A 23,726-nucleotide genomic window follows, 5' to 3' on the forward strand; every position below is an offset into this window, starting at 1 on the left:
TGTATCATTTCTCCTTTACCTATCCACATAGTTCCTGATATCCTCATAGATGTGTTTGTTTGAAGAGGGTAAATCCTCTCAAAACAGGTGAGCGATCTGCCAAGAGAATGTCCTCTGTCGCAGTGGGAAATTTTGACTCCGTGGGATGGAAGTGGAGAAATTCATAGCTTGGTGACTGGATCAGAGAAGTACTGGAATGAAGGTTTTTCCTTGCTTTTCTTATCATTGCTACCTCCCCAGCTTCTTAGAAGCATCCACAAAGGTTCCTTTGAAATGAACAGATGTCCTGCCTTTTAATTTAATTTCTGCTTAATTTTATGCAAGGAGTAACCGTTTTTCTTAAGTCATTTTTATTACAGTTCATACAAGAAAGAGCTCTTGCAAGTAATTACTTCATAAACTTAAGGGAATAAATCACAGAACTTCAGGATTAATAGCAAATGCAGCATGAATCTTTCTTACATGCCAAGGGAAACCTCCTGAAATAATATGCTAAAATCATACTGTACTACACGATGGAGTGGCTTAGAAATCAAAGATTTCCCCCTAACACTTAACTTTGTCTCTCCAAGAAACTGTCATCTAAATAACTCAAGTGGGATAGTCAGTTCCTACCATTAATTTGTATTATTTAGTGTACCTCAACCTTGGGAATGAGGCTTTACAAACACACAAAGACACAGATTATTACCCCCTGAGAATGCAATTTATGTCAATAGTGGTGGACTGAATTATGGCAGAAGATGTGGATTTTGTCAGTAGTAAGGAAGGTGCTGAGGACTAAGAAATAAAGTTGAGCTGTGGCTCTTTCCAGATATGAGCTGGTGGAGGACACAAATAGCTGCCGCTCCACCCATCCACCTAATAACGCACCATCATATCAACCACTACCCATGGGTTCTAGGTCTGGAGAATGAGAGAGAAGAAAAGGAATAGTTCCACTCCGTGACAGCTGGGACTGACAGGATTCAATTAAGCGCCACCTAAAAAATACCAGGAGCCCTGGCACCAGGTAATCAGGCATCCTTATGGTGAGTGAGAACAGGGTGGGAAGAGACAAGGAATGGTTCTCAGGCTGGTGACAGAGGCAAATCTAAGAAGGTGAGGGTGATGAGGAACAGGCTGACATAAATGGCCTGCTAGCTACTGGAGTCCAGGGTGATATCCTAGCACGGGCTATTGCTGAGGGCCAAGTCTTTAACCAAAGCTCTGAAGAAGCTGTGAGAGTCTGTGTGCGGTTTGTGGCTCCTGTCACCACTAAAGGCCAGACAGAGGTGTGAAGTTGGGCTCGCTTAAGACTGTGAGGGTATCGTAGGGCTGTGGGGCTACCAGAGCTCTGCTGATCTGAGTGACCTGTTTTGTCACTCAGGGCCATGATGTCTTCTGGACCAGGACTGCTGCCTACTACCATGTCTGGATCTGTGACCTGAAGGCAGGGGGCAGGGATCATTGAAACCGTGCTGGGATGAGCCAGCTCCATCCTTCACTGGCCCTTGGATAGCTGACCCTATATGTTGCATACTGATGCAGGATAGCTGGACCCATGCCTCAGGGGAGAGTCCCCACCACCACCCACATTCAGTAGGGATAGCCTCATCCCTCAGCATAGGCATACCCCTCACCTGGGTAGCACATAAGAGTTGATCCTGTGGTTGGCTAAGCATGTGATCTTACCCTGAGAGGGTAAGAGCAGGAGATCTTGTCTTCGCCCCCACCCCAGCCCCCAATCTGCCATATGGTAGTGTATGTGAGGGAAAACTGCCATCCCCCCTTTTTCCTCTGCTACCGGCAGCAGGCAAGAAAGCTGGCCCTGGGATCACAACAGTGAGAGAACCAGCCCTGCCCGTCTCCAGCTGCAACACCAAAGAGAGTAGGCCCTGTAACCCACCTGGACAGCACACTAGAGCTGACCCCGTTGTCAGGGTCACAGGTTGAGCCAGCCCTGAGGATGTGAAAGCAGGAGAGCCGACCTTGTATGTTCCAAACAGCAATCAGAGGAAAGAGGCCCCTGCACCTTGCCTGGGAGAAACAACAACAACCATAATGATGACAACAACAGCAAAACCAGTAGAGCTGGCTGCGGGTGACCTGGATCTGAGGGTTTCAGAGCAGAACTGGCTCTCTTCCTTGCTACAGGTTGAACTGATGAGCTAATTGGGGCCGTGCTGGAGAGCTGACCCTGGTAGTAAAGATGAGGGAAAGCTGGCAGGCTGACCAACCCAGCTACCACCCAGGCCCAGAACCAGGACCGTGAGTGAGCTCACCCCGTCATCCACCTCATCTATGAACTGGTGGAGTCCGTGAAGGGAATGAACCTACAGATCCAAAGCAGCAGAATCAACGACGACACAAGACAACAGGATGTCTGAAAGCTACAGTAGTGCAGCGGAAGCGAGAGGCCTCAAGCCAGACCAAAGGACTCCAGTGACTTTTGGTAAGGAACACTTGCAAGTAAAGATGAGTGGCCTACAGGTGAACTGTGTGGCTCAATGAACCACACTACAGCTTCTACAATTCTCCTCTTTTTGTTTCCTTTTGTTTGTTTGCTCTGTTAGGTCTGTGGTTTTTCTTTTAAATTTTGGTTTGTTTTGTGGGGGTAGGCTGCAAGGGTAAGAGGGAGGATCCAAGAGGATGAGAAGATGTTTTGCATTCTTGTAATTTTCAATTTGCAGCCAGGGTGGTATCAGGTATGCTGGATTCATTATAATAACCCCCTTCCTCTCAGAAGTACCAAAATGATCTAAAATTGCAAGAGAATATTGCAGGTGTGGGTCAGCACCATTGCCTCCCAACTCAGAAATCGGAGTTAACCCCCTGTGTAAAATGAAACAAAGTGGGAGGTTAAGAACTTATTTTAGTCAGGTAGTGGTAGCACACACCTTTGATACCAAAACTTGGAGAGGCAGAGACCGGCAGATCTCTGGGAATCTGAGGCCAGCCTGGTCTACAGAGCAAGTTCCAGGATAGCAAGGATTTTTTTTTTCCCAAAGAGAAATCCTGCCTTGAAAAACCAAATACATATATTTTTTAGCTCTGTTGAAAATGAGTGCTATAGATCAACATTCAGGATTTAGCTCCGAGTCCCTGGAGACCACTATTCCTCTTCTAAGATAACTTCCCTCAGGCTTATTCAAGCATGAAAGAGATCATGAAATAAAAATGCACATCTAGCTAGCCATATTTACTAGAGCGTACTTTTCAAAAATGTTTGCATTGCCAATATATTTTCTAAGAGAAAGCTATTAGTAGCTGGGCAGTGGTGGCACATGCCTTTAATTAAAACACAAAATTAGGGCTGGAGAGATGGCTCGGAGGTTAAGAACACTGACTGTTCTTCCAGAGGTTCTGAGTTCAATTCCCAGCAACGACATGGTGGCTCACAGCCATCTGTAACGAGATCTGGTGCCCTCTTCTGGCATGCAAGCATACATGGAAGGAATGTTGTATACATAATAAGTAAACCTTAAAAGAAAAAAAAAAAAGAAAACAATTCCTTTAGCCGGGCGGTGGTGGCACATGCCTTTAATCCCAGCAGAGGCAGGCGGATCTCTGTGAGTTCGAGACCAGCCTGGTCTACAAGAGCTAGTTCCAGGACAGGAACCAAAAGCTATGGAGAAACCCTGTCTCGAAAAATCGAAAATAAATAAATAAATATAACACAAAATTACATTTGGTTATCAAAATAATAATTAATTATTCAATAAATCTGATCATAATTTACTGAAGAGTCTCTCTTACCTGGAGACAGGTACCTTTCTTGGCACTTACCTTATTTGGCTCCTATAGATTATAAAGACAGAATAATGAGAAATATTTAGTTAAAATTTTTCTTCAGCATGATGTAACTCAATACAGAAAATTCTACATTTGTAAAAGTCCACAAAAGGAATTTTTAGTTGTTGCACAGACACAGGGAAAGTTCAAACACATAATATATCACCTGAATTCATCTGTATGGGTTTGGAATGTTGTAATGTTAGCCGAAAGCAGCTAGCAAGAATAAACTTTCAAAACGTAACGTCCAGGTATGTAAATGTTCAAGTATGCACCATTAGGGTGAATTTAGAGAAAAAGGAAGAGGTGGGAAAGAGGGGGAGGAGTAAGAATAAGAACTGGAGGGGGAGGTTATAAGAAAAACTAAGAATTAAGAGAAAAAGATAAAACTACAGCTTTAAGAAAAAAAAAAAACTAATTCCCAGTATTGACTGAGACCTGGAGGAGGAATGCAAAGGAGAATGAAAATATACTTGTTAGAAGTGTGGCTTCCAAGGGGCTGGAGAGATGATTCAATGGTTAAGAACACTAGCTTCTGTTCCAGAGAAGCCGAGTTCAATTTCCATCACCCACATGGCAGTTCACAACTGCCTGTAACTCCAGTTCCAGGGGTCTGACGCCCTTACACAGCCAAAACACCAATGCACATTAAAAAAAAAAAAACAAACAGCTGGTAGTGGGGCACTCCTTTAATCCCAGCACTTGGGAGTTAGAATCAGGTGGATCTCGGTGAGTTCAAGGCCAGCCTGGTCCACAGACTGAATTCTAGGACAGGTTTCAAAGCTATAGAGAATTCCTGTCTCGAACACCACCACCTCCAAATTTTTAAATAGGAATAAATTAAGTTTTACAAAAGAAGAAAATCGGCTGCTTGCACCTACCATGACTAAAGACAGGAGCTAGTGACAGGTGACAGACGAAAATGCCTGGGAAATTGAATATTCACAAGGAGTTAAGGAGCTCATATACTTTTATAGTAGAAGTTTATCATTTCGGTGGTGCCAGTTGTATGTACACACAATGTCCGGTTTTATCAGATTATCTAATTTTTCAGAGAAAATAGAAAACCTAGATGGTTTTGTGATATGTGCCACTGTTTCTGGACAAAGTGAAACATACTGTTTTTGTTAAAATGACACAGTTGAAGCGCACAATATATTGATCTCAGCACAGGGAAGTTTAAAATGAAGTCTGCTAATATTCTGCCTGAAGGTGATGGCTAGTTTCTCTCTTGAAGCCTAAGAAAGCAATTTCAAAGAAAGGAAATTCAAGGTTGAGAATATGACCAATCCTAACATTGAGGAGAATGTTAAAGAGAAAAGTCTGAAATAGAGTTGTGATGTAGAAATTTATTCATGAAAGATGGAATGGAAACCATGACATCAATGTAGCCAGTAGAAAGAAAAGTTCAGACTAATATAACCATTTATATGTCACCCCCCATGGTGTTGCTAATCTTGATGGGCACAATATTATAAGTATGATGTTGAATAATAAGATTTCTAAGTGTTTGGAACAAAGACTGTGAAAGAGACAGACTCTTTGAGCATCGCTTTACTAAGTAAGATTTATAATTTATTGCCTACTTCCTCTTTTCTTCCTAGAGTCCCATGTTCTTTGGACTTATTTGATTATGAAGACATTTGATGTGTCTTCATTGTTAATGAGCATGTCTGGGAGAAGACTTATAAAATACATCTAGCTAAAACACAATAATATTAAAGAAATGAGGAACAAATAAGAAGAAAAGAAACATTGACATGAGCCAGCTGAGGAATACAAATGTCATAGTGAAAATTCCAATTTCAAATTTTCCATATATTTATAGAAAGAGACAGACAGATAGATAAAACTTTTTGCTTTTATTATGTATTATCAACTTTATATATAACATATAAACAACATATATTTAACTATGTATAAATTATTAATATTTGTATACATTATTCATTGTGGAAATAGTGGCCGAAGACACATCTAGTCAACTACTACAGCAAATCCTCATTGCTACAAGAGTACTGCATCTAGAATGTCTGTCACATCCTGATAATTTTATATTTTACATGATATTTTAATTAAATAAACTCACATGTGCTGGAATTTTTGAAGCTATTGCTTTGGCCTCCCTATTCCTGAGATTACAGTGTGTAGTGACATACTAACACTACTTCAGACCTCCTTGACAAATGCTAGAGAATCTGCTCAGCAGATATTTGGAGCTGCCATGATCAGCCACTGGTCAACTTCAAACAAAGGTGAGTGGAAACTATGAACAGATACCTCTGCCTCTCATACTTTAGAGTTATTTATGTACTAAACGTGGTGTCTCATAGAGCACCACTGGAATTAATATTTACATTTGTAACCAAGGTTATTTCTCTGTATCTGTTTTCAAATTACACACAACACATAAGTGATTGTTGAAAATGTGTATATAGAATTATTCCCAACCTTCATAATTTAATATTTATTTTACTAAGTTCTGTTTATTTAAACCATACCAGGCAATAACTTTCTACCCAAAGATAAACACACACACACACACACACACACACACACACAAATTTGTGGAAAAATAGAGTTGTATTTGCTTTTTTGTTTTGTTTGGATGGACACATGCAGAGCATGGAAGATAGACCAGAGAGAGACAAAGTCATGTTCATAAGGCAACTTTGTCCTTGTATTGCATTTCAATACAAAGACCCACAAATGGGAAACCTCTAGTCATCAAATGGGGAAGCTGGTCTTCCAGGGCTTCCTGGCTCCTGCAATTTGCTGTGTGCTTCTGGTAGTCTCTGCTCCATATGCAATGCTAGCAATATTTCTGATGACCCTGACATTCCATGATTCCCTGCCATTTTCAAAGCACCATACAATAAGGAAATAGCTGAGTGTTTAATTTCATAAGTATTTTCAAGAAAAGACAGGCATTTGCTCCCAGCTTTGTCATTCCTTATCTTAATGAGCCTTAAATTGATAGATTAACCAAGCCAAACTTATGAGATTTTACTGTTAAACTTAATAAAGGTTTAACAAATGGATTTGACAGAGTGTTTGAATGCCCACTTAAAATACTAAATCACTTGAGACCAGAAAAGTGGGTTATTAAAAAAGACACTGGGGCAAGGAAGGACAAATTACTTGTGCAAAACTATCTAAAGCAAAATATTTAAATAAAGAGAAGAACAAAATTATACGTACTGGAAACATAATGTTCAGGAAAATAAGCCACAGGATTCATGTGACTCATCATTCATGGGGGATGGGTAGTATGCCTAAAAGAACTCAAGAATAAAGACAAGGGGTAATGCTGAAATGATGTTTTGGCAGAAACTCCAGTGTTCAATCTACAGACCGAGAAAAGCATACCACATACGGTACAACCAGTATGTTTCCTAGAAAGAAAACATTAAATGGGAAGTCCTGTGTTTCTAATTCTAGAAGTATAAAGGTGAGTCTGGAACCAATTATATAGCAGAGAGGTTGCATTTACAAGTGAGAATAAAAAGAGCTGAGGAACTCCCTGGTAATAGAAGTAGGAAAAACAGCAAAATGGGGGCAAGAATGAACATTTGAGGGCTTTGAAGATGAAAAATTGTTTTCATATTTTTATGCGTTGTTGGCCACAGTTTGTCTTAAAGGCCATTTGTTAATTACATTCTGAACCTTTGGTGGGTGGGTATGCATTGTGAGCCAGCTCCTTATTAAACATCAACCTTCAAATTCTTCTTGGACACTACTCTTTAATAGTCCACAAAGTCTAATATTATGTATTATTTTTAGTGAAAGTGGAGCTTTAAAATTTTTATTTATTTATGGGTAAGTTTGTGTATGCATGTATGTGAGTGTGTGTGTGTGTTGTGTGTGCGTATATGTGTGTGTGAGAGAGAGAGGGGCAGAGATAGAGTTTGTTTGCACCATGAGCATGCAGGAGCCCATGGAAACCAAAAGAACCAAAAGAAAACATCAATTTTAGAGACACAGGCAGTTGTGAAATGCCATATGGGTGCTGGGAACCAAGCCCAAGTCCTCGGCAAGAGCTTAAGTAAGTGTTCTTAAGTACCGAGTCATCTGTACAAACCTTCAATGAATATTTTAAATTGCATTACCGTAGTTACATTCTCATTATTGTAACAAGATAACCTGGTGAAGCAACTTAAGGGTGGTTTGTTTAGGTTCATGGCTTGAGGGTACATTCCATTAAGGTAAGGAAGTCCAGATAGTGAGATTTTCTAGATGTGGTGGCAAGCATCTGGGACAGCTGGTAATATCTCATCTCTCACGAGAGATGCCTGCTAGTGCTCAGCTTGTTTTCTTCTTTAATTTTTTATTTACTTTTCCATTTAATTTTGAAATTGCAATTTAGTTATAATGCTTCTTCCTTTCAGTTCCTCCATACCAAGCCCTATTATACATACCTTCCTGCTCTCCTTCAAACTCACAACCTCCCTGATCATTATTTTTATTGAATACAAATAAATATGTGTATATATGCATATATATTTCCAATATACCTGTTGAGTCTATATGATGTTAATTTTAGGTATGCTTTCAGGGTTGACAATTCAGCACCAGACAACCAACTGGTGCTGTCTTCCCTTAGACCCCATCTCCCAGTCCCAGTTTGAGACAGCTGCCTGTATTTGTTTGTGTAGAGTCGAAGCCTCATGGTTTTTCTCCACTCAGTTTATCATGTTCACTGCTGTCATCCTTGCTTAACTCACATTATGGAAGTCACGTAGGTGAGACTTTATAGCTATAGTTTCTATTCATATCAGTTCAATAGTTTATGAGTTGGCCTTCCTTTCTCAGTTTATCCTCTCTGGAAACAACCCCATAGACATAACAAAAGGTGTGATCCAAATTCAGTAGAGCTGATGATAAAAAAAAAAAAGAAACAATCACAGTGCTGCAAGAGCACCTACAATTACACTTTCCATAATGCAGGGAATATGTATAGATGGCTGCCACCGAAGACAGAGTGCACAAGAGATGGCAGAGCTGGCCTTCTGCTTCATTTCCACGACTGTTAGTTGCTGGAATGTATTTAATTCCAATTTTTGAATTTCCATATGCGTTATAAGAAGGGATTTAGCAGAAGTACTAACTAGAAAGGGCAAACATCATGAGGTTTTACTAGTAGAAACAGCTTGGAATCACTGGCATTTAAATACACACACACACACAGAGGAGAGAGGGAGAGAGAGAGAAAGAGCATAATTCCTAAAAGAAAATTTATCTTTGGTCTGTTGTTTGCTTGTTCATCAGTTGTTTGTTTTGGCATCTCTCTCTCTTTCTATCTCTCTCTCTCTCTCTCTCTCTCTCTCTCTCTCTCTCTCTCTCTCTCTCTCTCCCTCCCGGGATCCTGTATGTGGTGTACATAAGAGTTCTCTCTCCCTCCCTCCCTCTCTCTCTCCCTCCCTCCCTCCCTCCCTCCCTCCCTCCCTCCCTCTCTCTCTCTCTCTCTCTCTCTCTCTCTCTCTCTCTCTCTCTCTCTCTCTCCTATCTGTCTGTATTTATCAATGAATACCAACTTCTAAATATAATGAGATTTGAAATGACAGGCTAAAAACACAAACTCAGTTAAATGTCTAGCCAGAACATTTGCAGATTCTAGATATTTTTATTAAATTTTTATAAAATCTATGAAATTTTATAATGTTGTGATTAATATAACATAGTTATAAAAGAAGTTGTTTGTATTCGAATACTTGAAATCTTTAAGTATATTTGAATTCTTTTACTCTTCAGATATATCTTAGTTTGTGACTTTTGAAGTCACCCTGCCAAAATGACCATAATCACTTTCATTCTTATAATTTTTTAACTAATATCTATTTTTACTACCTTTCTAGTGAAATTTGTCCCAACTGAGAACTTTGGTCTTGCTGATGACAATGGCTAACGATGATTTTAAAAGCCAAGATAGCACTCATATGCTTAGCATGAAAAGGAATGTAATAAAACATGTCAGAAGAAAAACAAAGGTCACTGTTAGCCAGAGGAATAAAATGGAAAAGAGAAATTTGTGAACACACAATGGCAAAGATACAAAGAACATTTCTCGATAAAAAAATCACATTGGAAAAGTTCCTGAAACCATGATGAGTATAAGTGTTATGTGCAAACTGTCTTTTTCCTGAGCCTCCGTTGTCTATCATTTATTGTATTACTCACTCATGCGTATTGGGCAAAGAAAAGTTCTTGATGAAGAAACAGTTTCAACAAATTCAGGTTCTAATTTAATAGAATGTTAACCTGTGATAGTATGACAGTCTAGACAATCCAAAAATACTCAACTGCATGCAGAATAATGGAGGGTATACGCTATGTTCACAGGTCTCCTAAAGTGTCTCAACAAGTTTTACTCCTAGTCTCAGTAAAATATTGTATAATGTTTTATTTTCTAATATTACTGGAAGTCCTAAGGAGTTCTAAATTTTCTTGCTACTAAAATTTATAAGGGCATTAATAATTGAAATTAAACTATATTTTTTGTTTTCAAAATTTTATTGGAAAAATATATTTCATATAATATACTCTGGCTATTATCTTTCTTTCTTTTATTATTATTTTTATTGAGCTCTACATTTTTCTCTGCTCCCCTCCCTACATTACCCCTCCCCTTCTACCCTCTCCCAAGGTCCCCAGGCTCCCAATTTACTCAAGAGATCTTGCCTTTTTCTATTTCCCATTAGATCAGGTCTATGTATATCTCTCTTAGGGTTCTCTTTATTGTCTTAGTTCTCTGGGATTGTGATTTGTGGGCTGGTTTTCTTTGCTTTATGTTTAAAAACAGCTTTCATTCCCACCAGCAATGCAGGAATGCTCCCTTTACCCCACATCCTCTCAAGCATAAGTTGTCATCAGTGTTTTTGATTTTGGCCATTCTTACAGGTGTAAGATGGAATCTAAGAGTTGTTTTGATTTGCATTTCTCTGATGACTAAGTATGTTGAATATTTCCTTAAGTGTCTTTCAGCCATTTTAGATTCCTCTGTTGAGAGTTTTCTGTTTAGGTCTTTACTCCATTGGGCGGGGGAGTTATTTCTTTTTTTGATGACCAATTTCTCCAGTTATTTGTAAATTTTGAATATCAGATTTCTTTCTGATGTAGGGTTAGTGGAGATCGTTTCCCATTCTGTAGGCTGTCATTTTGTCTTGTTGACCATGTCCTTTGCTTTGTAGCTTTTCAGCTTCAAAAGGTCCCATTTATTAATTGTTTTTCTCAGTGTCTGTGCTGCTGGGATTACATTTAGGAAGTTGTCTTCTATGCCAATACTTTCAAGGGTAATTTCCACTTTCTCTTCTATAAGGTTCAGTATGACTGGCTTTCCACTTGTTTGGTTAGAGTTATTCCAAAATAGTTTATGTTATTTGTGGCTGTTGTGAAGGTTGATATTTCTCTGATTTCTTTCTCAGCCCTATTATCATCTGTGTATGGGGTGGGGGGGCTACTGATTTTTTTTTTAATTAATCTTGTATCCTCCCATATTACTGAAAGTGTTTATGAATTGCAGAATTTCCTTAGTAGAATTTTTGGGGTCACTAATGTAAGCTATCATATCATCAGCAAATAGTGAGAGTTTGACTTCTTCTTTTCTGATTTGTATGTCCTTCATCTCCTTTTGGTGTCTTATTGCTCTAGCTAAGACCTCAAGAACTATATTGAAGAGATATGGAAGGAGTGGACAACCTTGTATTGTTCCTGATTTTAGTGGGATTGCTGGGATTTTCTCTCCATTTAGTTTGATGTTGGCTGTTGGCTTGCTGTATATTGCCTTTATTATGTTTAGGTATGTTCCTTGTATCCCTGCTCTCTCAAAAACTTTATCATGAAGGGATGTTGTATATTGTAGAAAACTTTTTTGGCATCTAATGAGATGATCATGTGGTTTTTATTTTTCAGTTTGTTTTTATTTTGGATTATGTAAACAGATTTTCATATGTTGAGCTATCCCTGCATCTCTGGGATGAAGCCGACTTGATCATAGTGGATGATGGTTCTGATGTATTCTTTTTTTTATTTTATTTTTATTAAAAATTTCTGCCTCCTCCCCGCCCTCTTTTCCCCCCCTCCCCCCTCCCCACTCTCCTACCGCTCCCTCTCCAGTCCGAAGAGCAGTCAGGGTTCCCTGCCCTGAGGGAAGTCCAAGGTCCTCCCCCCCTCCATCCAGGTCTAGGAAGGTGAGCATCCAAAGTATTCTCGAATTCAATTTGCCAGTATTTTATTTAGAATCTTACATCAATGTTCATGAGTGAAATTGGTCTGTAATTCTCTTTCTTAGTAATGTTTTTCTGTGGTTTGGGTATCAGGGTAATTGTAGCCTCATAAAAAGAGTTTGGTAATGTTACTTCTGTTTCTGTTGTGTGGAATAATTTGAGGAGCAATGGTATTAGTTCTTCTTTGAAAATCTTGTAAAATTCTGAGCTGAAACCATCTGGTCCTGGATTTTTTGGTTGGAGACTTTTGATGACTGTTTCCAATTTCTTAAGCAGTTATAGGTTGGCTTAATTTGCTTCTCTGATCTTGATTTAATTTTGGTAAGTGATTGTTGATTAATCTTTTAGGTGCCAGTGAATCCAAGGATCAGATGGTTGTAACTTTAGAGGTAGTGCCATGGTTCCAGTTACCCCTTTGGTTTCTGGAGGTCACTCAGTGCTCCCAGGCTTTCCTCCACTCTCTTGGAGTTTGCTGTCTTAGGCCTGATCTAGCCTCGGTTATCAGCTTTGACCTGTTTCTGTAAATACTGTTCTAGATCTGCTCCTGCAGAGGTCCCTAGATTGGAGTTGGTCCTACAAAGGTCTCTGGCTCAAGTCTACTGCCTGGGAGTTCCCAGGCTCTGGTGTGCCCAGGCCCACAGAGGATCTGGCTCAGGTTTATGTCCTCAGAAGTCCTAGACTCAGGCCCAGTCCCAGAGGTTTCAGGTTCCTGCCTATTGCCTTTGATGTACCAGAACAGTGCCCAGACCCACAGAAGTCCTGGCTCAAGCCTGCTCCCTCTGAGATCCCAGACTTATGCCTGGACCCACAGAAATATCTGGTTTCTGCCTACTCCCTTAGGGCTTGCAGATTCACACCCAGACCCACAGGGTACCTGGCTTAGGCCTAGTTCCTTAGAAGTCCTAGGCTCATGCCCAGATCCACAGGGGTCCTGGCTTAGGTCTACTCCCCTGAAGGTCCCAATTCACATCCAGACCCTCAGCAGTCTCTGTCTCACTCGCCCAGCTGTTGCTCCCCTGTACCTGTTCCTGTGGAGTTACCTGTCTCAGGTCTGCTCTGGCCCAGGTTGCTGGCTCTATCCTGGTCCACCAATGTCCCTGAAGTGAATCGACTCCTGCTTCCGTGGAGCTTGCTTCCTCGGGCCCACTCCAGTTTAGGTAGCTGGTTCAGTCCCGCTCTGGCTATTTTTACCTCTCCACTGAAAACAATTTGATGGAAATTCTCAGGGTGGTTAATAAGACTGAAGAAAATCAACTATTTGTGGAGTTAAGCTGATTAGATGGGACTTTTTAACTATTGGCTGAAAACTAGCTAGAGCTCAAAGAGATATAAGATCCAAAAGAATGATCAAATACAAATATCTGGATCCATTATACTAGATGTGAAATACCTTATTGTAATATGACTGATATACATACTTAGAAAGAATTCATATATATATATATATATATATATATATATATATACACTTTGTGACTTTAATACTTGTGATACTGTAAGACTCTACAACATTTGGAAGTGTTTTATAAAAAACAAAAGCAAACAAACCCTCGAGAGCAAATGGTCATAAAAGTTATCAATAACCTCTAATATCTGTAAACTTTAAAAATTGCTTCAGAATTTATGACTTTGCATTTTACTCAAAGGAAAGAGAGGACATGTTCCATTGAGAGCACCACCACCATCATCTCCAGGTGATCACAAGGCAGAATCTCATTTTTTCCTTTCTTGGACAGGCTCTTGAGTATGATACACGTTCAAGAGCAAACGACACATGTTCCAGTGAATTAAGATGAAGCAGGAAAACAGCTAGTCAGTTCTTTAAATAGTAAAAAGTATTTTTAATTTTTCTGTTTTTTACTGAACTATCTTACTTCTGTGCCCCTAAATTGAGCTATGCTATTTCGTTTGCACCTCATTCGTGGGAGTGTAAATTGGTACATCATTTCTGCAAATCTGTTGCAAACATGAATCAAAAGTCTACAAAATATTCGCACATCTTGACCTAATAAATCCAGCTAAGTAGGTAAAAATTTATTCTGTATTGAAAATGAGATTTTTTAGTCAATATACATGTATAAATTTGCTTTTTACATCCATAATTATAAATAATAGGTCATATAAACAATCTATAATTACTAAAATTAAACATAGAATCTTCAGGAGTAAATAGAACTTATGAGAGAAAATACAACATAATAATATATGTAAAAATAATAAAATGAGATTAGACATAGACCTGTTATAATGCATAAACCTACATATATATGCATATGTGTTATATTTGTATTATATACAATATATTTTTAATTTGGGTAAGAAAAATATAGTTCTTGATAATTTTAAATATAAAATTTTATTTAATTTTTATAGTAGGAATATCTCTTTAAATACACAAATATATTCTGTAATTAAAAGCTCATAATTCTATACACAAATTGTCAGATCCCAGAAAACAGACTTTGAAATTATGTTAAAATACATATAAACCAAGAAAGCAGAATAGCATGCAGTACCCTAAAGTCTCTCATATGTGTTAAAATAAATGTACAAAGGAGTAAAAATTTATTTTTGAACAGTCAACCTTAAAATCAAATGTTGCAACACCTGAATATCAATACCCTGAGTAATTCAATTGAGTTATTATCACAGAGCCCAGAAAAAACAAGCCAGTGTTAGCATATGTTATAAAATTGTGTGAACATTTTATATAAAAGCGTGGAATTTCTTTTTAAATAAGCATAGATACTATGTGACACCACACTTCCATTATTAGGTTTATAACCCAGAGTTTTGCTCCAGTATGGAGGGCCTAGAGAGTGCGGTGCTTACTGGGTGGATGGTCATTCACCTCTTAGTCCTCTCTGTGTATTTACAGCATGTGTTTCTACAACTTTGGGAATCTTAAATCCAGAAATATAAACAGTAAACCTAAGATACAGTAGAAAGAATAAAATGAACAACAATGTGTCACATTTCTTAAAACATATAATGAGAAATATTTGAACTGTTCTCATCATAAAATGCTTTGATGTCTGTTTTGCTTTGTTTTCTGAGAGAATCCCACTCCACAGCCCTGGCTGGCACAGAACTGACAAACATCAACATGCTTCGGCCTTCTAAGTACTAGAACTAAAGGCATGAACCACCATCCCAGCCCACCATTAAAGTTAGTATTCTCTTCAATAAGGAGATGGTGAATGATAATAATGATGAATATGCTTGTTGCTTTAATTTGACAATTGTGCAATTCATGTGTGAAAAGGAAGTTTACTGTACCCAAAATATGTACAGTTAACTCTCAATAGAACAAATATGCATGACAAAAAAAGAAGGTGAGAAGCCTTGGGATAAGGAAAGTAATAGATGTAAAAAGGGAATAGAGGACTAGAAGAGTGAAAACTTTTGAAGTATTTAGAAATTTGAAAACTATGAAATATTAATTTACAAATTTCAACAAAATCTATTATAAATACTTACCAATAAAATCATTGATCTATAATATATGCATAGATATGCATATATGCATGTGCACATATATATATACATATATATGGCATGCCCATACATATACATTCATATGCATATGCACATGTATATATGTATATGGTATGTGTGTATACTATAGATACTCACCTATACATTTATGCATCTATATGCTATATATACACTACCTGTTTCTACTTCATATATATATGTATATACATATGCTCTAAATAGGATATAATTCATGATTGTATAATTGAGATCAATATGGTAGAAACACATATATAATAAATTACAGTAATATATTAATATATGTAAAATATATTAACATATATAGAGTTATATATAAACTATATATACATGAAATAGATGTTTCCATGTATAGTATATATACACACACATATGTGTGTGTGTGTATGTGTGTATGTATATGTTTGGAAGCTCTAACTGTATCAACCAGGCTTTCCTCTTGTTACCTCTAATTCCCACTAACACAGATTCTCCCACTAGGTTCCACTTAACAATTCCACTGTTACCCAAAAGTATCACTCTGGAAATCAAACCAAAGTCTTATTTAACAGGTTAGAGTGCAAGCTTTGGAGATATATAAGTTCTGCAGTCTGATGTGCAACAATTTAACACCACTAGATCACAGAGTTAGTAAGAGAAAGATGGCTACTTTTTCGATATGCATTCCTTCCTAAACTTCTAAAGGTGACCTATGAGTGTTGGTAAGGGACAATGTCTTTACGATAGCATCCTGAGAAAGTAGATCAGCATATGAGGAACCAGTCACAGTGAACAAGGATGTCCTAGGAAGTAAGAACAAGACTTGAAGGACTCTAAATTAGGAAAAATCAGTGATTTGATATTTGAGATCATTATGCTGGACATTCGAAAGCAGGTGTGGAAAGGATGAGAGACCAGGGGCAGCTGCAAGGTCCAAAATATCCTATATTGTAAGCCAGGCAAGAGACTGAATTCAATTTTTAAAATAATGGAAAAATCAATGGAAGATTTGAAGAGGGATGATGTTCTGATATGATTTAATTTTTCCTGCTGCTGAGGAGGAAAAGCGTTTTGTAAAATCAAGCACAAACCAAGCACCTGGGTTGGGAGCAATTTCGTCTTTGAATGCCATGGGAACCGTGCTCTTGGATGACTTGAGGAAGTCATGAGTCCTTGCAGACTTACAGTATATGAACTCGTTTTTCTTCTTGAGCTTTGACTCCAAAATTTCTCTCAGTATTCCTATGGTGGCATCCGGAAGAGAAGAAATAAGGATAATTCAAGAGGAAGAATGAAGCTTAGCAAAATATTTATTGTAATTGATTATCTGCTTTGTTTCTGTCCGTGGTTCACTTGGTTAGAGCAGAATTCCATACTTGATCATTGTGAATGGGAAAGACTTTGGAAAAAACTGTCTAAGGTATGTCATTTGTTTCTAATCTCCTGTTTTAAATGGAAGTGCTATGTGTTTGAGGAGAGTATGTGAGGAAAAGAAATTGAACTAAAGATTACAAAAACCTACATTAAGGGCTTGTGTTTTTGTATTTTAAAAGTTCACTCTACCCATTACTTGATGAAATGTGTAAATTGTGTTTGGACAGGACCGGTTGCAGTATCTAGTTCTAACACTTAGCTGTCACTTAACTTGATTAAAGTGAGTAAAAACTATTGCAGTGTTTCCGGCATTCAAATCTTGGATATTATATATATATATATTTCTTCAGTAAGTGCAAGTTTGTACAGTTGTCCCTCCATTTTTCCAGGGTATTGACTCTGGCACCCTCTGCATATACCAAAACCCAAGTTTGCTCAGGTGTATTTTACATATGCTTGACAAATGTCCTCCCACTTGGTTCAAATCATTTCTATATCGGTTAAAACATGTAAATCAGTGCACTTACTGTAACAATATTCTTGTCCTACGGCATTGCCCATGACCAGTGAAATATCAGTGCATAGTTAGTAGAGACACAATATCTTTCTCAAATATTTTCTCCAGTTAGTTGAATCAAGGGAAATCTTCTGTGAAGGTACTTTTTAAATTCTTCTCTCATGTGTAATATCCCAACCTTAGTCTCCCCTCCCTCATGTGAATATACTTCAATAACTACCCAAATGTTGACATTTGAAGACATTAAATTCACTATTTAGTGGTCTACTTTTTGTTTCATTTTACATTACAGATAATTTTGTAAAATTTGCTGAGTCTAAGTTTACTTACCCAGAAAGGACTTAATGACAGTCCCCCCCCCCCAAAAAAAAAACATAGTTCTAACAATAATTCCTTGTCTTTGACTTCCTGCTTTATTTTGGAGTAGGTGGAAGAATGGATTTTACTTTGCACATATGAAAAGCATGAGGCATGAATAAATCTTTCTTATGCATTCAGATTTAGTTGTTTCAAAGACAAAAAACAGGGAGAAAAATAAGTCCACAAGAGACTCACCCTACCAATGTTTCTTGTAGGGAATGTGCGAAAGTGTTCCGGAGATAGTTTTGTTGTTACAGACCTGCCACTAGCTTGTTTAATTTCTTTGGCCTCCAAAGTGTTCAGTGATTGCCTTTATTTATGAGTGATTCTAGAAGCTTTTGACATTCTTGCAATAACTTCCCCTATCAGGCTGTGGGCTATCCATCTTCTATCATGGATTCTCCTGCTTTAGGGAGAAGACAGGTAGTAAATCTTTCTTCTTCCAACTGTCTCCGGTTGTTTCGTCTGTCTTTCGGCTTCGGGCACTAACTATTCAAGGGGTGTGGAAAACCCATGGTGTTCTTGCCTACCCAAGTCTCTTGGATTTGATGGAATAGCAAAGAATTGGGGAATTGGGAGAGGAAGCAGATTTATTAAGAAGTGTCATAATCATCAGATGATTTTAATCAGTAATCATCAAACTTATGGTGAATGGTTAGATAGAAGTGAACCAGAAGAACAGGGACCTTTAATGTGATCTTTAATGTTGCCAAAAACATCAAGAGCTAAACTGGTAGCAGTGTAGCAATGACAGGAACATGTTCTTCAAACCTCCTCTGGAGCTAACCGAAGCTAAAATATAAACATACATAGTAATCAATTTGGAACTACTTCCAGGATCAGAAACAATCCTCAGCTTGTTGTCATGTGCAACACATTTTAAGTGACCTCAAGTTAAAACCCAGAGTAACAGAATAACTTTAATTACTTCTTCCTTGGTTGGCCCTGAAAATTGGAGAGCAGGTTTCTTGCTCAAAGCTCATGTCACCAAGGACAGATTCAGTTTTCACTTCCACCTCAATAGAAGACTCAACAGAAAGAGACTGAAAGATTCAGTCCTTTATTCTCTTGTGGTGAGCCATCATTGACTCTCCCCGCACATAGCCTTCTTTTTCTACTTATTTAAACTTCTTTCATTCTTTCCACGTGTGGTTACTTCATTATTTGGGTGGTTACTGAAAGGGAGCTGTCACCAACTTTAGACTATTCCCAGGGAATGAGGTGATTCTCCTGGCATTAAGTTCCAGATTCAGTGGCTTAGACAATGGTACACAACTAACTCTGAAGGTGGCGAATTTGATAAAAACAGTAGATTGAAACCAGAAACAATTAAATTAACTTTATTACTTAGATATTTAAAATTTATGAAAAGAGAAAAGAGATAGGCATAGTGAGACTTTATGGGAAAGCTCAAACAAACAATGCAGTATCTATTATATTCTCTGCAACTAGCGATTTGTTTTGGGATCCAAACGGCCTCAGTTATTCAGCTTATCCATCAGGACTGATGCCTGCCAGCTTGCAGAAATGCGTTACTTATGAAAAGACATGCAGCTATTACAGCGTAATTCCGCATGTGCCCTCCATCATTGGCTCAATACTCCCAGTGCTGGCAGAATCAATTTCTCTGCAATGCTTCTGAAACTGTCCTCTCTCTTCTTGTCTCGTGGTAAAATGTATATTCTATAAAGGGCAAAGGTGAAAGGTAAGAGTAGTTCTTAAAACGGCTCCTCTTTTATTTACACCTATCTCTATTAGAGAGCAGTTCATTTCGGATTGTCCCAGGTTCCAATATTTAATATATTTAATAATTACCTTGGTTTTGCTTTTCTTTTAATAAAATAGTATATTTCTCACCTGTTCCTCCTATCATCTCTTGATATAAGGACATGACAAAGTTGTCAGTAATATAATGGGAACCAAGAACTCCTAGAAAAACGATTCAGAGAATTCTTATTAAAATGCATTTTTGTATGTCTTTGACTATTCAGAACGGTTTTTTTTTTTGTACTCTCTGAAATCTATAATGAAAAAACACTGTAAGAGAATATTTTTTTAGATTTTTTTTCCATTTTCAATTGCATGAGTTGGACTGTACTCTTTATAGAGATTGCATTACATCTGTCAACTGTTTGGGGTAGACTGGCTGTTTTCCACAATACTGTCAATCCACGAGCGTAAGATATCTCCCTACATTTTAGCAGCTTCTTCAACATTTTTGTCTAGTGTCTGTCTTAGTTTCTTTTCTGTTGTGATAAGACAACATGACACAGGAAATTTACTAAAGAAAGTGTTTTATTTGGACGATGGTTTCAGAGGGTCGGAATCCTGGCAAAGAAAAGGTTTGAGGTTTGGCAGCAGTAATGGCTGTGATCTTACAGTCTGATCCACAACCATAAGGCAAAAAGAGTGCACAGGGAGTGGCATGGGTTTTGAAACCCCAAAGTCTACCCAAGTTATACACGTCTACCAAAGCCACATGTCCTGTTCCTGCTAAAATGTCCCCCCAACTGAGTACCAGTTACTTAAATACATGAGCTTATCGGGACCATTCTCATTCAAACCACTATAAGTATCTTAAAATTTTCATTTTTCTAATTTTTCACTTATTTGATAATTTTTCTAAGGTTCTTTTTATATTTTATGAATGGGATTATGTCCCCCGGTTCTAAGTATGTTTATTGTTAAACTATAGGATGTTTATTGATTTTTAGTTTTCTATATTAATTTGTTGAACATGTGTATAAGGTATGGGAATTTTTAAGGTCATGGTGGGGATATAAAAGGTAGGGAGAAAAGCAAGAATGAGAAAGAATATCCAGACATTTAAATCTTTGAAATTTTTATATGGAATCTGACAGTGGTGGCACATACTTTTCATCTTAGGACTCAGGAGGCAGAGTCAGGAAGGTCTATGTGAGTCTGAGGCCAGTCTGGTTTACAGCGGTAGTTTCAGGACAACCAAGGCTACACAAAAAAGCCTGTCTTGAAAAACAAAACACACACCACATACACACACAAACACACACACACCAACACATAAACTTACTACTTTACAAAATTCCTTTCTCTAAGTATGTTTTTTTTTGTGTTTTTTAGTCATATTATATTTTATAAAAATAGTATGCTGGATTTTTTGAATTAATGTTAGGAAATAATTAAAATTCCCAAAGTCACACAGCTACAAAATACTACACATAGAATTTAGACTTTCCTAAAATTATATCCTCAGGTTTACAGGCACCCTGGAATGAGATAAATTTGATTTCTGGACTTTGACATAGGCAGAAGACAGCGTTATTTACCATTCTTTTTAAAGACGAGAAGTCCTGACTTAAAAAGAATGCCTTCTTTTCATGGTTTTCCAAGAACTAACTTAAAGCTCTATTTCACAGAAATAATTTTGAAGATAAGGAACGGTGGCCATACTTGGGGTCCAAGCTGATCATATGTCACACAATGGTTGTGTTTGTTATCTCTAGGAATGTTTTTATATACATATACATACCCATAGCCAAACACACACACACACACACACACACACACACACACACACACACACACACACACACACACAAGTATTGAAGTGATGCTTCCAATAATAAAGGGACAATGCCTCTATAAAATAACAAAGCTATAAAATAAAAGAAAACAACACTGATATGTAGAGCTTACCTCCTTTAAAGCTATTGATCTGTAGGATCTCATTGATAGGTCCCAACAATATAGGCTACTGCCATTGCTCTTAGTTATACTCCATAACCTGAATGCAAAACAACATTGATGAAGAAACCCCTTCCCTGAGTTATAGAACCCTTGAAAACTACAATAATGACTAGCAAAAAAGAGATATGCCCACTACTGCAATGGTGGCATGAACTTCATGGAAGTAACCAACCACCTTTCATTTGAAATTAAGTTCCTTCTCACAAGCTGAAACCTGTTTCTGGCATCATTATCAGGACAAGAATCTATAGTTAGAAATGTCATGAGCCATTAGGGAAAATCTACTTTTATTATTTTTTAACTAGACAGAGTATTTAAAACTGACTCCTAATGATGTGTCTCTTATAGCCAATTATAGATTAATGAATTTTTCAGCCCTCATCAGAAGAACTTACATTTGCAGTAGACAGTGATTCATACAGAGACTCACAACTGGCTAAGTCACAGAAAACAAGAGACTGAAGGTTCTATTCTGAAATGGTACATACATAACACATTTCCTCACCGCAGGACTCAGAGAGCTCACAGAAGAAGATGTAGTAAGAGTACAAGAGCAAGAGACAATGAATAAATACAAGAAAACAGTGTTTTCTAGACTCATTAGGGCAGTTGCACATATGAACTAATCATGTTTTGACAGCACAGATGTTGTATGTAATCCAAGTCAGACCAAATCCCAGCATGGATTTTGGGCATGGCATCTTAACCCAAAGTGTGGCAGTGTAGGCAAATGTTAACTCCTGGGAGAAGAAGAGTCACTTTCTTTAAATGTGAAGCCCCTGGTGAACTGACCATGCTCCAGTGGATGGCCTTATATCCATAAAAGTATGGAAGAAACAAATTAATCTTGATGGGAAAAAAAGCAGGACACAAAGTGGATGGATGTAGAAAGGGACATTTATCTAAAAAGAGTTTATTTGAATTGATCAAAACATAATTTTTGAAATTCCCAAAGAGCTTATAAATAGTAATAAATAAATATATTGTTTTTCGAAGTTGAAAAATTCGTGAAAATTTTAAAGGTACACAACCTTTCTTTTTTATGTATAAGGACATTCCTAGAGAGATTAACTGAGATGGGAAGACCAAACCTGAGTGTAGGCAACAGTGTCTCATGGGCTGGAGTCTCACTAAATAAAAAGTTAGCAGAAAGCCAGTTGAACACAGCCTTCTCCTCACTGGCTTTAAACCAGATATAACCTGTTGTTTCAGACCCCTCCTTCCCATCAACTGTCAAATGATGTTCTTTACTACCCATGATGGAACGAGCCGTCTGAACCTTGAACCAGAATAAAAACTTCCTTACCTTGTTTCTATGGTGGTCTGTCACAGCAATGAAAAAGAGAAGCAATCCATCGTCTTTCAGGTTTTAATCTCTACAAGAAACACATTCAAAGTGTTTAGTATCTATTTCAGGTTCACTGAACAAAACTGTCAACAGATTCCTCTTATTTTTACAATATGTAAAGAATGCTTGGGAGTAATTAATCATTATTCAATCAGAATGGCTAGGTGTGGGAACACATCAAATATCGAAACTCAATTTTGCTCACACTTTTCTTGACTTCTTTATTCTCATGTATGGAGACATCCAGTGGAGATAAAGATCCATGAAAAGTATTCATCTTGGTCTCTTTAAGAGCTCAGATGAAAACAAGGTAAGAAAGTTTTAACAACTTTTTTTTTTGTCTTCTCAAAATCCATTGTTTACAGTTGCTTCACATACCAACTTGATGGGGGAAAATAAGAAACTAAAAATAAGCAAGGCCTTTTTGTTCGCAGGGGTAATGCAGTTACATAAGTCAAAGTGGCAGGTCATCTGAAGCCTTCCCTGGTTCCTTGGGGTTTCTGTCTCATTTCACAGCCTAGCAAACAGTGAAACAGTAGGATATATATTTTTCAATTAGGTTGTCAATATTTTGGCCAAACAACCTATTTATAACATTCAGGTTTACTGTTCAGCTGTGAGGAGCACTAGAAACTGCTGTGTCCTAAAGTCAGCTTGAAGATTTGAAGTCTCATGATGGGGTAATGCACGCCAGCTTGAAGCCCAGATTGCTTTTGCCTGTTTATCAAGCAGGCGCAGCAAAGTCAAAGCATGCTTATTAGTATGCGAAAATACTCACCTTTGGTTACTGTATCTACCATTATTAAAACCCATCGTAGAAGTACTATTTCTGATGAGATAAAATGATGAGAATCATCATTTGAGACATGTGTTCATATGTAACATCTGAGATAAGCATAGGTATCTAGCT

Source organism: Microtus pennsylvanicus, chromosome 6, assembly GCF_037038515.1.
Source record: "Microtus pennsylvanicus isolate mMicPen1 chromosome 6, mMicPen1.hap1, whole genome shotgun sequence".
NCBI lineage: Eukaryota > Metazoa > Chordata > Mammalia > Rodentia > Cricetidae > Microtus > Microtus pennsylvanicus.